At 33.1% G+C, this 11,224-nt stretch overlaps 1 non-coding gene across 1 annotated transcript; it reads right to left on the bottom strand.

The window, feature by feature from the left end:
- Positions 1 to 1,307: 1,307 nt before the first annotated feature.
- LOC133813554 (small nucleolar RNA R71) lies at positions 1,308 to 1,414 on the bottom strand. Its single transcript, XR_009884564.1, has one exon. It is a non-coding gene; the product is annotated as a small nucleolar RNA R71 (small nucleolar RNA).
- Between the last annotated feature and the right edge of the window lie 9,810 nt (positions 1,415 to 11,224).

Genomic DNA, 11,224 nt, shown 5'->3' with positions numbered 1-11,224 from the left:
ATACAAAAATATAAAATATATATATTCAAAAAAATATAAAACTAAAAAAAAAAGAGGATAAAAAGAAAAGTTGGGATGGTTCTACCACCCATAAAAAAACCTTACTTATATATTTATATTTATTGTTTTTTAGTTGATGGCACTTGTGCCTCCTAATTTTGTTATAGTTTTTATTCCTTGTATTTCTTTGTTAGTTGACGACACTTGTGCCTCCTAACCTTTGTTGTAATTTTCTTTATTTATCTTATTGTTATTTTTATTTTTTTGCAAGTTACTAGTTAATGGAAATTTTGCCTCCTAGCTAGTTGATGACAATTTTGTCTCCTAGTATTTTTTCTTATGTTTTAGTTGATGGAACTTGTGCCTCCTAATCTTTACCTTATTTTTGTTATGGTTGATGGCATGCTTTGCCTCCCTACTCTTGCCTAATTTTTATAGTCTTATTTAGTTTTACCTTATTTTTCTTTGTCTTTTTATCATAATAGTGTGTAATTGTGACAAAATACTTGAAAAAAAAGAAACATAAATCTTGTCCTTTCATCATAAGCAATTTTTGCTTAAAGGAAATTTGAACAAAATTCCCAATCCTCCTCTACTAATTAACCTCAGGGAGTTGTTAGTAGTGTGTGAGTAAGTGGAATCAAATAGGTCTGGGGACACGTGAACCATAACAATTATATTGTTGTGAAATCTCTAAAAAAAAATCTAAGTATGCTCTGTGGTTGCGGTTTTTACTGATCTTCCACATCAGAAAATTGTTTGTTTGAGATTATCTTTGTTGCCTTGTTTGTGAAAATTGCATGCATCATTGGGAACGTAACTCTAAAAATCGATTAGTAAAAAGACGCTTATCTTCGTTTGAAATTGAAAGTGTTAGTAAAAATTTGAGCATCATGGAACCAATTGCTAATACTAATAGAAATCCTGATGATGAAAATGTTGTGCCTGAAAAAACTTTGCTTGAATATTTTGCACCCATTTCATCTAATGCTCCTTCATGTATTGTTTTTCCTACCACTTCTGCTACCCATTTTGAGCTTAAACCATCAATCATTCAATTGTTGCCATCTTTTTATGGATTAGATAGAGAGGATCCTTACATGCATGTCAAAGATTTCTTAGAAATTTGCTCAACATTTAAATTTCATAATTTTTCTGATGAATCAGTCAAACTAAGATGTTTCCCCTTTTCATTAAAAGACAAATCAAAAGCTTGGTTCAATTCCCTTCCCACGGGGTCTATAACTACATGGAATCAACTTTATAATAAATTCTTGTTGAAATTTTTTTCTATGTCTAAAACTGATAGTCTAAGGAGAGAAATCTCCGAGTTTTTTCAAAAAGATAATGAAGAGTTTTATGAATGTTGGTAAAGATTTAAAGATTTATTATTAAAATGTCCTCATCATGGTTTTGAAAAATGGAGACTTGTAAAATATTTTTATGATGGTTTGACTCCTTCTAATCGTCAAATGATTCAATCTATGCATACCTAAATTTTTTTAAAATTTCAAGGATAAGAGGCTTGGGACGACCTTGAAGATTTATCTGTCAATTCACAACAATGGAATTATTTTGATCCTAGGTCTAGGTCAACTAATTCACCAAAAAGAGGAGAAAGGTATAAAGTAAAAGATGAATTAGACGTAAGAACATCCTTAGACAAATTAGCGAGAAAAGTAGAAGCTTTAGCCATAAGCCAAACTATAAATTCTCCAATACAACCAAGAAAAGATGTTTGTTCTATATGTTCTAGTCCTTGCCATAATGCCTAATCATGTCCTTCCTACCAAGAAGCCTTTTCTGAGGAGGCCAATGCTCTTCATGCTTATGGGAAACCAAATGATTGCCCATTTTCATCCACTTGCAATCCAAATTGGAGAAACCATCCAAACTTTTCATAGAGACAAAACCAACCTTAAATGAATCAAGGGCACCAATACAACACGCAAAACCAAACGCATGCCCCACAAAATCAACCATATCCTCAACAAAGGAAACATTCCTTAGAAGATACTTTACAACAATTTATGCAATCCACTCAACAAATCCTACAAAATCAGTCTCAATAAATTACCAAACTCGAGACACAAGTAGGATAACTCGCCACTACTTTAGCTGATAGAGAAAAAGGAACATTCCCTAGTCAACCTATCTCTAATCCAAAAGGTCAATATGAGATAGGAAAGTCTAGTCATAATGGAGAAGTCAAATCAATTTCAACTCTTAGGTCCGGAAAGAACATTGTCAAACTCGATTACATACTCGAGGTTGAAAAAGAAAAAGAAAAGAGTCAACCTTCTAGTTCTAATGCAAATGACTCTTCAAACAAGGAAACTCCAATCCATCCTTTCATTCCAAAAGCTCCATTCCCACAAAGATTACTTCCAATTAAAAAAGGCGGCCAATATAATGACATCTTAGAAGTTTTTAAACAAGTTAGTATCAATATCCCTTTCTTAGATGTCATTAAACAAATTCCTGCCTACTCTAAATTTTTAAAGGATCTTTGTACTGTTAAAATAAACATTAATGTTCCTAAAAATGCATTTTTAACTGAACAAGCTAGTTCCATTATTCAATATAAGAGTCTTGTTAAATATAAAGATCCTAGGTGTCCCACAATTTCATGTATTATTGGTGATCATTTTATTAACAAGGCTTTACTTGATTTGGGTGCTAGTGTGAATTTATTGCCTTATTTTGTTTATAAGAAACTTGGTCTTGGTGAACTAAAACCTACTTCTATAACTCTTCAATGAGTCGATCGTTCTATGAAAATTCCTAGAGGCATTATAGAGGATGTTTTGATAAAAGTTTATGAATTTTACTTTCCTGTTGACTTCATTGTTCCTGATACTCAACCTGTGGAAAATATGCATGCTCAAATTCCTATCATTTTAGGTAAACCATTCTTAGCTACATCTAATGCAATCATTAATTTTCGTAATGGTATTTTGAAATTATCTTTTGGAAATATGACTGTTGAATTGAATGTTTTTAATGTTGCTAAATCTGTTGAGTGTGAGGAAGTGCATGAAGTTAACATGATAGATAGTATTTGTGAAAATGATGGAAATGACTTACTTGACTTTTGTGAAAAATACTTTGGTATGAACTTGCATGTTGATGATTCTAATGATGATGTGAATTCTTTGTTCGAGTCTATACCCTTAAAGGAAACCAAAGTTGAACCTTTTTCACCATTAGATCACGTTCAGTCAATTTTTTAGTCTCCAAAGTTAGATCTTAAACCTTTGCCAGAAAATTTAAAATATGCTTTTCTAGGAGAGTCTGAAACCTTACCTGTTATCATAACATCTGCCTTAGATAAAGAACAAGAAGATAAATAGTTAGATGTCCTTAGAAAACATAAAGAAGCCATAGGTTGGACCATTGGAGACATTAAAGGAATTAGCCCATCCATATGTATGCATAGAATTCATCTAGAAAAGAATGCTAAAGCCTCTCAGGAATGTCAAAGAAGGTTAAATTCAAATATGAAAGAAGTAGTTAGAGACGAGGTCATAAAATTATTAGACGTAGGTATCATTTACGTTATTTCTGATTGTCAATGGGTTAGTCCAGTTCAAGTTGTGCCTAAGAAATCTGGGATCACAGTTGTTGAAAACGAGAAAAATGAATTAATCCCTACTAGAGTACAAACAGGGTGGAGAGTGTGCATAGACTATACAAAGCTAAATAATGTTACTAGAAAAGATCATTTTTCATTACCCTTTATTGATCAAATGCTTGAATGTTTAGCTGGCCATGCATATTATTGCTTTCTTGATGGTTATTCGGGATATAACCAAATCCCCATTGCCCCAGAAGATCAAGAAAAGACCACATTTACATGCCCTTTCGGAACTTTCGCCTATCGCCGTATGCCATTTGGATTATGCAATGTGTTGACCGCGTTTTTGGCCAATGACGTGAGAACGTCAAAAACGACAAACCTTCAAGAGAAATAAAACGACACAGACGGTTTTTTAACAGAAAGTAAATAACACACAATTTTTATAGTGGTTCAGCCCCAATATGTTGGTAATAGCCTAATCCACTTAGAGTTGTGATTATAGATCTGTACTCAAGATCAGATGAACTGAGCCAACTGAGTTTCTTCAGTACAGATTACAAGAATACAAGAATTCGTTATGATACTAGTACTTTCTCTCTCTAGAAAACTCAGACCCAAAATTTCCCAAAAGTCTCTCCAAAGAAGAGGAAGCCCTTTCTGATCCCATAAGCCATATATTTATAGGCTTAGGATCATACATCTGATATCCCCTAGAATCGGGATATTTTATTATATTTATTACATTTAAATTACAAAAAACATTCAAAATGTAACAAAACCCCCAATTTGTGGGAAGAATGAGAGATTCCAGTGCGTGCCAAGACCGGTTCTTATTGAAGCCGTTTATGGGAATCTTGACTTAGTCCTCCTCTATCTGGTCGACCCATATCTCCTACTGACCACTCATGCAAGTGCTGGTCGGACACATGCATGCTGGACATATGCAAGTGCTGGTAGGACATACACTTGCTGGTAGGACATGCACTTGTTGGTCGGACATGTGCATGGTGGTAGGACATGGGTAGGACATGCACTCCTCTCGCCTAACATGGCACTCTCCTCTAGCATGCCATATCTCTCCTCTAACATAGCACTCTCCTCTAGCATGCCATGTTTCTCGTCTAACATGGCACTCTCCTCTAACATGCCATATCTCTCCTCTAACATGGCACTCTCCTCTCTTCGGACCAAGATCCGACCACCACCCTTGGGCTCTCCTCGGACCATGGTCCGACCACTCCACCCTGGGCTCTCCTCGGACCAAGATTCGACCACACCATTGGGCTCTCCTCGGACCAAGATCCGACCACCACCCTTGGGCTCTCCTCGGACCAAGGTCCGACCACTCCACCTTGGAGTACTCCTCGAACCAAAGTCCGACCAGGCACACCCTAGCCCAAGTACTTTCCTCGGGTGCACTTGGCTTGGACATGCCACCTCTCAAGTAGTCCAAACTTTTCACTGATGCACTGGGCTGCTGCTAAGCCAGATCACCCAACTACTCCATGCCACTTGCCATTTTCAAATTTTGAGAATAACACAATGCACCTGCGACTTTTCAAAGGTGTATGATTTCAATTTTTTTTGACATGGTTGAAAGATTTCTTGAAGTGTTTATGGATGATTTTTCTGTGTTTGGTGCTTCCTTTGATGCATGTCTGCATCATCTTTCACTTGTTTTAATTCATTGCAAAGAGAAAAACCTTGTGCTTAACTAGGAAAAATGTCATTTTATAGTTAAAAAATGAATTGTTTTAGGTCAGGTAATCTCATATGAGGGAATAAAAGTTGATAAAGTTAAAGTTTATCTTATTTCAAAACTTCCCCCACCTAAAACTGTGAAAAAAATTAGATCATTCTTAGGCCATGCCGGTTTCAATAGAATATTTATAAAAGAATTTAGCAAAATTTCTCAGCCTTTATGCCATTTACTTGGAAAAGAAAATGCTTTTGTCTTTGATAATAATTGCCATGTTGCCTTTAATTTTTTTTTAAAATGTGTTGACTACTGCACCCATTATTCGACCTCCTGATTGGAAAATACCTTTTGAAATAATGTGCGATGCTTCTAATTATGCTATAGGTGCTGTCTTAGGACAAAGACTTGAAAAAAATACCTCATGTAATTTACTATGCGAGCAAAACTTTAAATGATGCTCAATTAAATTATTCCACAACTGAGAAAGAATTGCTTGCTGTTGTTTTTGCATTAGAGAAATTTAGGTCTTATCTGTTAGGATCTAAAATTATTATCTATTCTGATCATGCTGCATTAAAATATCTCTTGTCAAAATACGATGCTAAGTCTCGTTTGATCCGTTGGATCCTACTTTTACAAGAATTCGACTTAGAAATACGAGATAAAAAGGGATCTGAAAATGTTGTTGCTTATCATTTATCTAGACTAGTTGTTGAACCTATACATGACTCCACTCCTATCACTGAAACTTTTCTGGATGAGCAATTGATGCATGTTTCTTCATTGCCTTGGTATGCTCATATTGTTAATTATTTGGTCACTAAAGAAATACCATCTCATTGGTCTAAGCATGATAAATCTAAATTTTATTCTGAGGTGAAAAACTTTATTTGGGATGATCCTTACTTATTTAAATACTTCCCTGATCAAATAATTAGAAGATGCATTCCAAATTGTGACCAATCTAAAATCATATCTTTTTGTCACGATCATGCATGTGGAGGACATTTTAGTGGTAAGAAAATAGCTGCTAAAGTTTTACAATGTGATTTTTATTGGCCTACTATCTTTCATGATACATATGTTTATTGTAAAACTTGTGAGTGTTACCAAAAGTTAGGAAGTTTAACTAAAAGAAACATGATGCCTTTAAATCCTATTCTTATTATTAACATATTTGATGTTTGGGGCATTGATTTTATGGGACCATTTCCTAACTCTTTTGGTAATATTTATATTCTTGTTGGAGTTGATTATGTGTCTAAATGGGTTAAAGCTATTGCATGCCACACTAATGACCACAAAGTTGTGCTTCGGTTTTTGAAAGAAAATATATTTTCCCGTTTTGGTTCACCACGTGCTATCATTAGTGATAACAATATACACTTTTGTAATAAACCATTTGAACATTTGATGAAACAATATGGCATTACACATAAAGTCTCAACACCATATCACCCACAAACTAGTGGTCAAGTCGAAGTGTCTACTAGGGAAGTTAAGCACATTTTAGAAAAAACTATGAATCCAACTAGGAAAGATTGGTCCTTAAGACCTCACTGATGCATAATGGGCGTATCGTACCGCGTACAAAATGCCCATTGGCATGTCACCCTACAGACTTGTGTATGGGAAGGCGTGCCACTTACCTGTTGAGTTAGAACATAGAGCATTTTGGGCAATTAAGCAGTTAAACTTTTCTTTAGACAAGGTAGGTGAGAAAAGAAAACTTCAATTGAATGAGCTAGAAGAAATTAGGAACGATGCATATGAAAATTCAAAAAAATATAAGGATCGTATGAAATTTTACCATGACAAAAATATTTTGAGAAAAGATTTTTCTCCAAGTCAGAAAGTCCTTTTATACAACTCTCGTTTGCATTTATTCCCGAGAAAATTACGCTCTGGGTGGACCGGTACTTATATTGTTCGAGTTGTTTTTCCACATGGAGCTATCGAAATTGAAAATCCTAACAATGGTGATATTTTTAAAGTTAATGGACAAAAATTAAAACCATTTTTGGAATTAAAAATCGATGAAGTTGATGAAATCCTCCTTGAGGATCCCATTTACTAAGTTATTTGATTGTTTGAAATTACTCTTGGTAACTTGTGTTTATTTTTGTGTGCTTGTTTTCATGTTTACTTTTGTGTGTTATACTTTTTGTTAAGTGTTTCCTGCTCTCTTGACGATGCACCACGATGAGGTACGACCATTTTAAACTCTAACCTCTTGTAAATTTTAATTTATATTTATATTTTAACACATTGAGGACAATGCTTAAATTAAGTTTGGGGGTAGCGAGTTTAATGGTTGTTTACCGTTCATTATGTTGAATATGAGGGTAGAATTGTGTTAAGTTTGTTTTAAAAATATATATATATATTGTAATTTTTGGGTTTGTAATTTTTATTCTAGTTATGTGCTTCTAATATTTTCATAAGATTATTAAGATCATGATGAAGCAACTTGTAACTAGGTAATATTTATGTTGTATGTTGATTTCCCTTGTAATGCAACAAAGTTTATGGATTTTTCTTCTTCATATATATCTTTCATCTTTAATATCCCATATTTTTGGATTGTTAGATAATATTCCACTTTGTTCTTCATTTTGCAAAAACATAATATTCTTTGTGTAAGATGTGTCATTAAATTGTACACATCCAATGCTTAGAACAATAATATTATGTTTTCCCTTATAAATAATATTATTTGATTTTTTGTTGTTTCATTAGGTTGATTCACATTAAATACTTTGAAATTATACATTTTTTAAAAGTGAAGAAAAATCCTATCTTTTTAGAAATAATTTGTGCTTAAAATTGTAAATCTATTTGGAAAATGATAGTTTGATTTATTTTAACTATCACTAAAAATTGGGAATCAATATACTGATAAGTATTATTAAACTTACATTTTGTGGATTCCAGTATCTTAATAATCTTTCTTTTACAACTTATTTTCAAAGTCATGATTGGTTTATTTTTATTATCTTAAATAGCTTTATTTTAAATCTTTTATTTTATGTTCATGACATTAAATCTCATCAATCTTTGGAGCTAGGTTAGAATTTATTAATTTTGGTTTAAAATAGTTTTCTTTTTTATTTTAGACAATTCATTTGGGTTCGATCTCGTGCTTACACGAACACTATATTTCATATACGATTCGTGCGCTTGCGAGTATAAAATTTTAAAACATACTCCTTTTGGGTCCATCATATATATAAAATCATTATTTCTCTTTGAATACAAGTTATTGCAAGCCCACTAAATGATTCCTATGAGTCCTATTTATAGGCTCATGAATATACATATGGGCTTGTGGGCCGTCCTTAACTTGCTCTACAAGCATAATAAAATATGAATATAAATTACATCGATTACATTTGAATTAACAAATATCTCTGAAATATCTAACTTATAACTGTTTCTGAGCGTTTATCTCGGTCCCACGAGCAACTCTGGTCGTATACTTTTGTTCACCTTCTTTTCCTACTACTCAGCATATTCCTTGCATCTATCGAGCAGCTCAATTTCTTCTGATACTCTGGTCGTCTGTTGACCAATCATTCATTAATAAAGAGTCACGTGCTGTTCACATGCATCTTTAACATGCCATGTTATCATGCAAATATTTGGGGAAATAATTTATATTTAAATAAAATATTTAGGAATAACTAATTTTTTTAATAATTATAATAATAAATTAATCATATATAAATTGAACATTTATCTTCAAGATTTATTGTTTTGATATTTCAAATTTAAAACTAAAATATCTTAACAATTAAAAATATCAGCATGTATACACATGATATTAATTTGATTAAGAATATTATTAATTAAATTAATAAAAATATTTATTTTAAAAAATGAATGATTGTGCATAAGGTCATGATTTATAAATTTTCTACCCTGAAAATATAAAATTTAAAAAACTTATATAATAAACAAAAAAACAACGCCAAACGAATAAAATAATACTAATATTAAATAAAAGCACACGTACAACAAGTAGTTTGAATTTTATTTTTGGCATTTTAATTATTCATAATTTCTCGAAAACTTTCACGAGGCTCGCTATATAATGAACATTATCATGAAAAAAAAATTACGGTCAAGACGCCCTTACGTATCTATATAAGAAGCATGTTGTACAAGTAGGGTGACAATGAATCCCTTACACACAATCTCCCAAAAAATATTAAAAACTATATATTTTTTAATCATTACAAAAAACTATGTGATGCACAAGTATTTTTCTAGTTTTATTATAAAAGAAACTATCCAAAGAAAAAATACTTAAAAAAATTCATTCAAATATGTCTACTTTGCAATTATACATGGAAAACTTGATGTTTTATACATCATAATATACTATGCCAACTTACAAATCATCACAAAATTATGTATTTTTTGAATGGTTGGATAAGATTGTCCCAAGCCATTCGAAAGCCATCACTCTCTCAAATTGTCTTTCTCTTCTTCTCCTTCAACTTATCTCTACCCACAACAATTAAGAAGAAAAAGAGAAAAGAAACCACAACCATTAATACCACCATTGAAGCACCCATCATTTAAAAAAAATTAATGATTCAAAATCCATTTTAAAACTTAAACGGAAGAAAATATTCACTAAATACATTAATTCATGGATTTCGAACACTTATGTACAAGGTTGTCTAGTTTTACTTAGTTTTCTTTTGTTGGTATTTTTTTTCGAGATCTACATGTTTGGAATATTTAAAAGTCCAACTTTGGGATGTATAGAACACAAAAAAGTTGACTTATTTATTATTAAAGTCTCAAATAATTAAACATTTGTGTTCTACATATCCTAAATTTGGAATTTTAAACTGTTACACCCAAATTTCCATACAGTCATAAGTGAGCCTCGAAATGTAGGCTCCTAAAGCATAAGCTCGACAATAACAAGTAGTGGCTGGACACTTGTATAAATTTGCATGATTCTTGACTTTTTCTTGTTGGCGATCGAGCACAAGTTCAGAAGGCTCGAGCTTAAGCATCAAGCTCAAAAGAACGAATCTTCTCTGATGATGGGTGTTATACGAGCCTTAGTTGTAAGCTCAAAGATGTTGGTCTCCAAAGATTGAGCTCGACGAAATCACTGGCTAAGGAGGAGGCTGACTAGAATAACGAGCTCGAAAGCGCATAAACCTTGCGTTTGAGGTCAGCAATGCGTTTTGCACGCGAAAACTATTAGGAGATCCCTATTCCTTAGGGATTTGTTGTTATCTGATATTAAATCCCAATTATCATGGGACATTGTGTAATTAATGCATTTATTTCAAATTTGAATTGTAACTTCCTGAAATAAGGGGAAGATATTCTGTCAACCAGGTCTATAAATAGCCTGGGGAATTTCATTTGTAGGCACGCACAAATTTGTACTGACAATACTCTATTGAATTGCTTTGATAAAGCTTTGAGAGAGTATCACGAATAAATAATATTGACTCGTGGACTAGGCATATTTTAACTACTGAACCACGTAAAAATCTTACTGTTCTTTCCTTATTTTTTAAAATCATTGTTTAATGCTCTTCAGATTTAAGTTGATGAAAAACGACGTCAACAATTTGGTGCTTTCATTGAGAGCATTAAGAAAATATTTGGATTATTTAGTAAAAAACCTCCTGAATTACCAATGGTCGTTGCGAACAACCTAGGTGCTGGTGGGCGACCATTACCCCAAATACCTGAGGAGCAAACTCCTCACACTGAAGATTACCCACGGAGACCTGGGAAGCAACCAATGAAAAACCACGACTCAGATGAGGGGAGTACATCCTCTGACTCCCAGGGACCGCCTGCTCCCAGGCCTGACGAGGACCTCTATTATAATCCTGAGAGGTATATCCCCATTGTGGAACTGGATAATCGCCAACAACACCAACAATTGGCAGAGGCCACAAGGC

Source organism: Humulus lupulus, chromosome 1 (assembly GCF_963169125.1).
Source record: "Humulus lupulus chromosome 1, drHumLupu1.1, whole genome shotgun sequence".
In the NCBI taxonomy this organism is placed as follows: Eukaryota; Viridiplantae; Streptophyta; class Magnoliopsida; order Rosales; family Cannabaceae; genus Humulus; species Humulus lupulus.
Note: the sequence above shows the minus strand (reverse complement) of the source record. Positions and strands in the feature narration are given on the sequence as shown.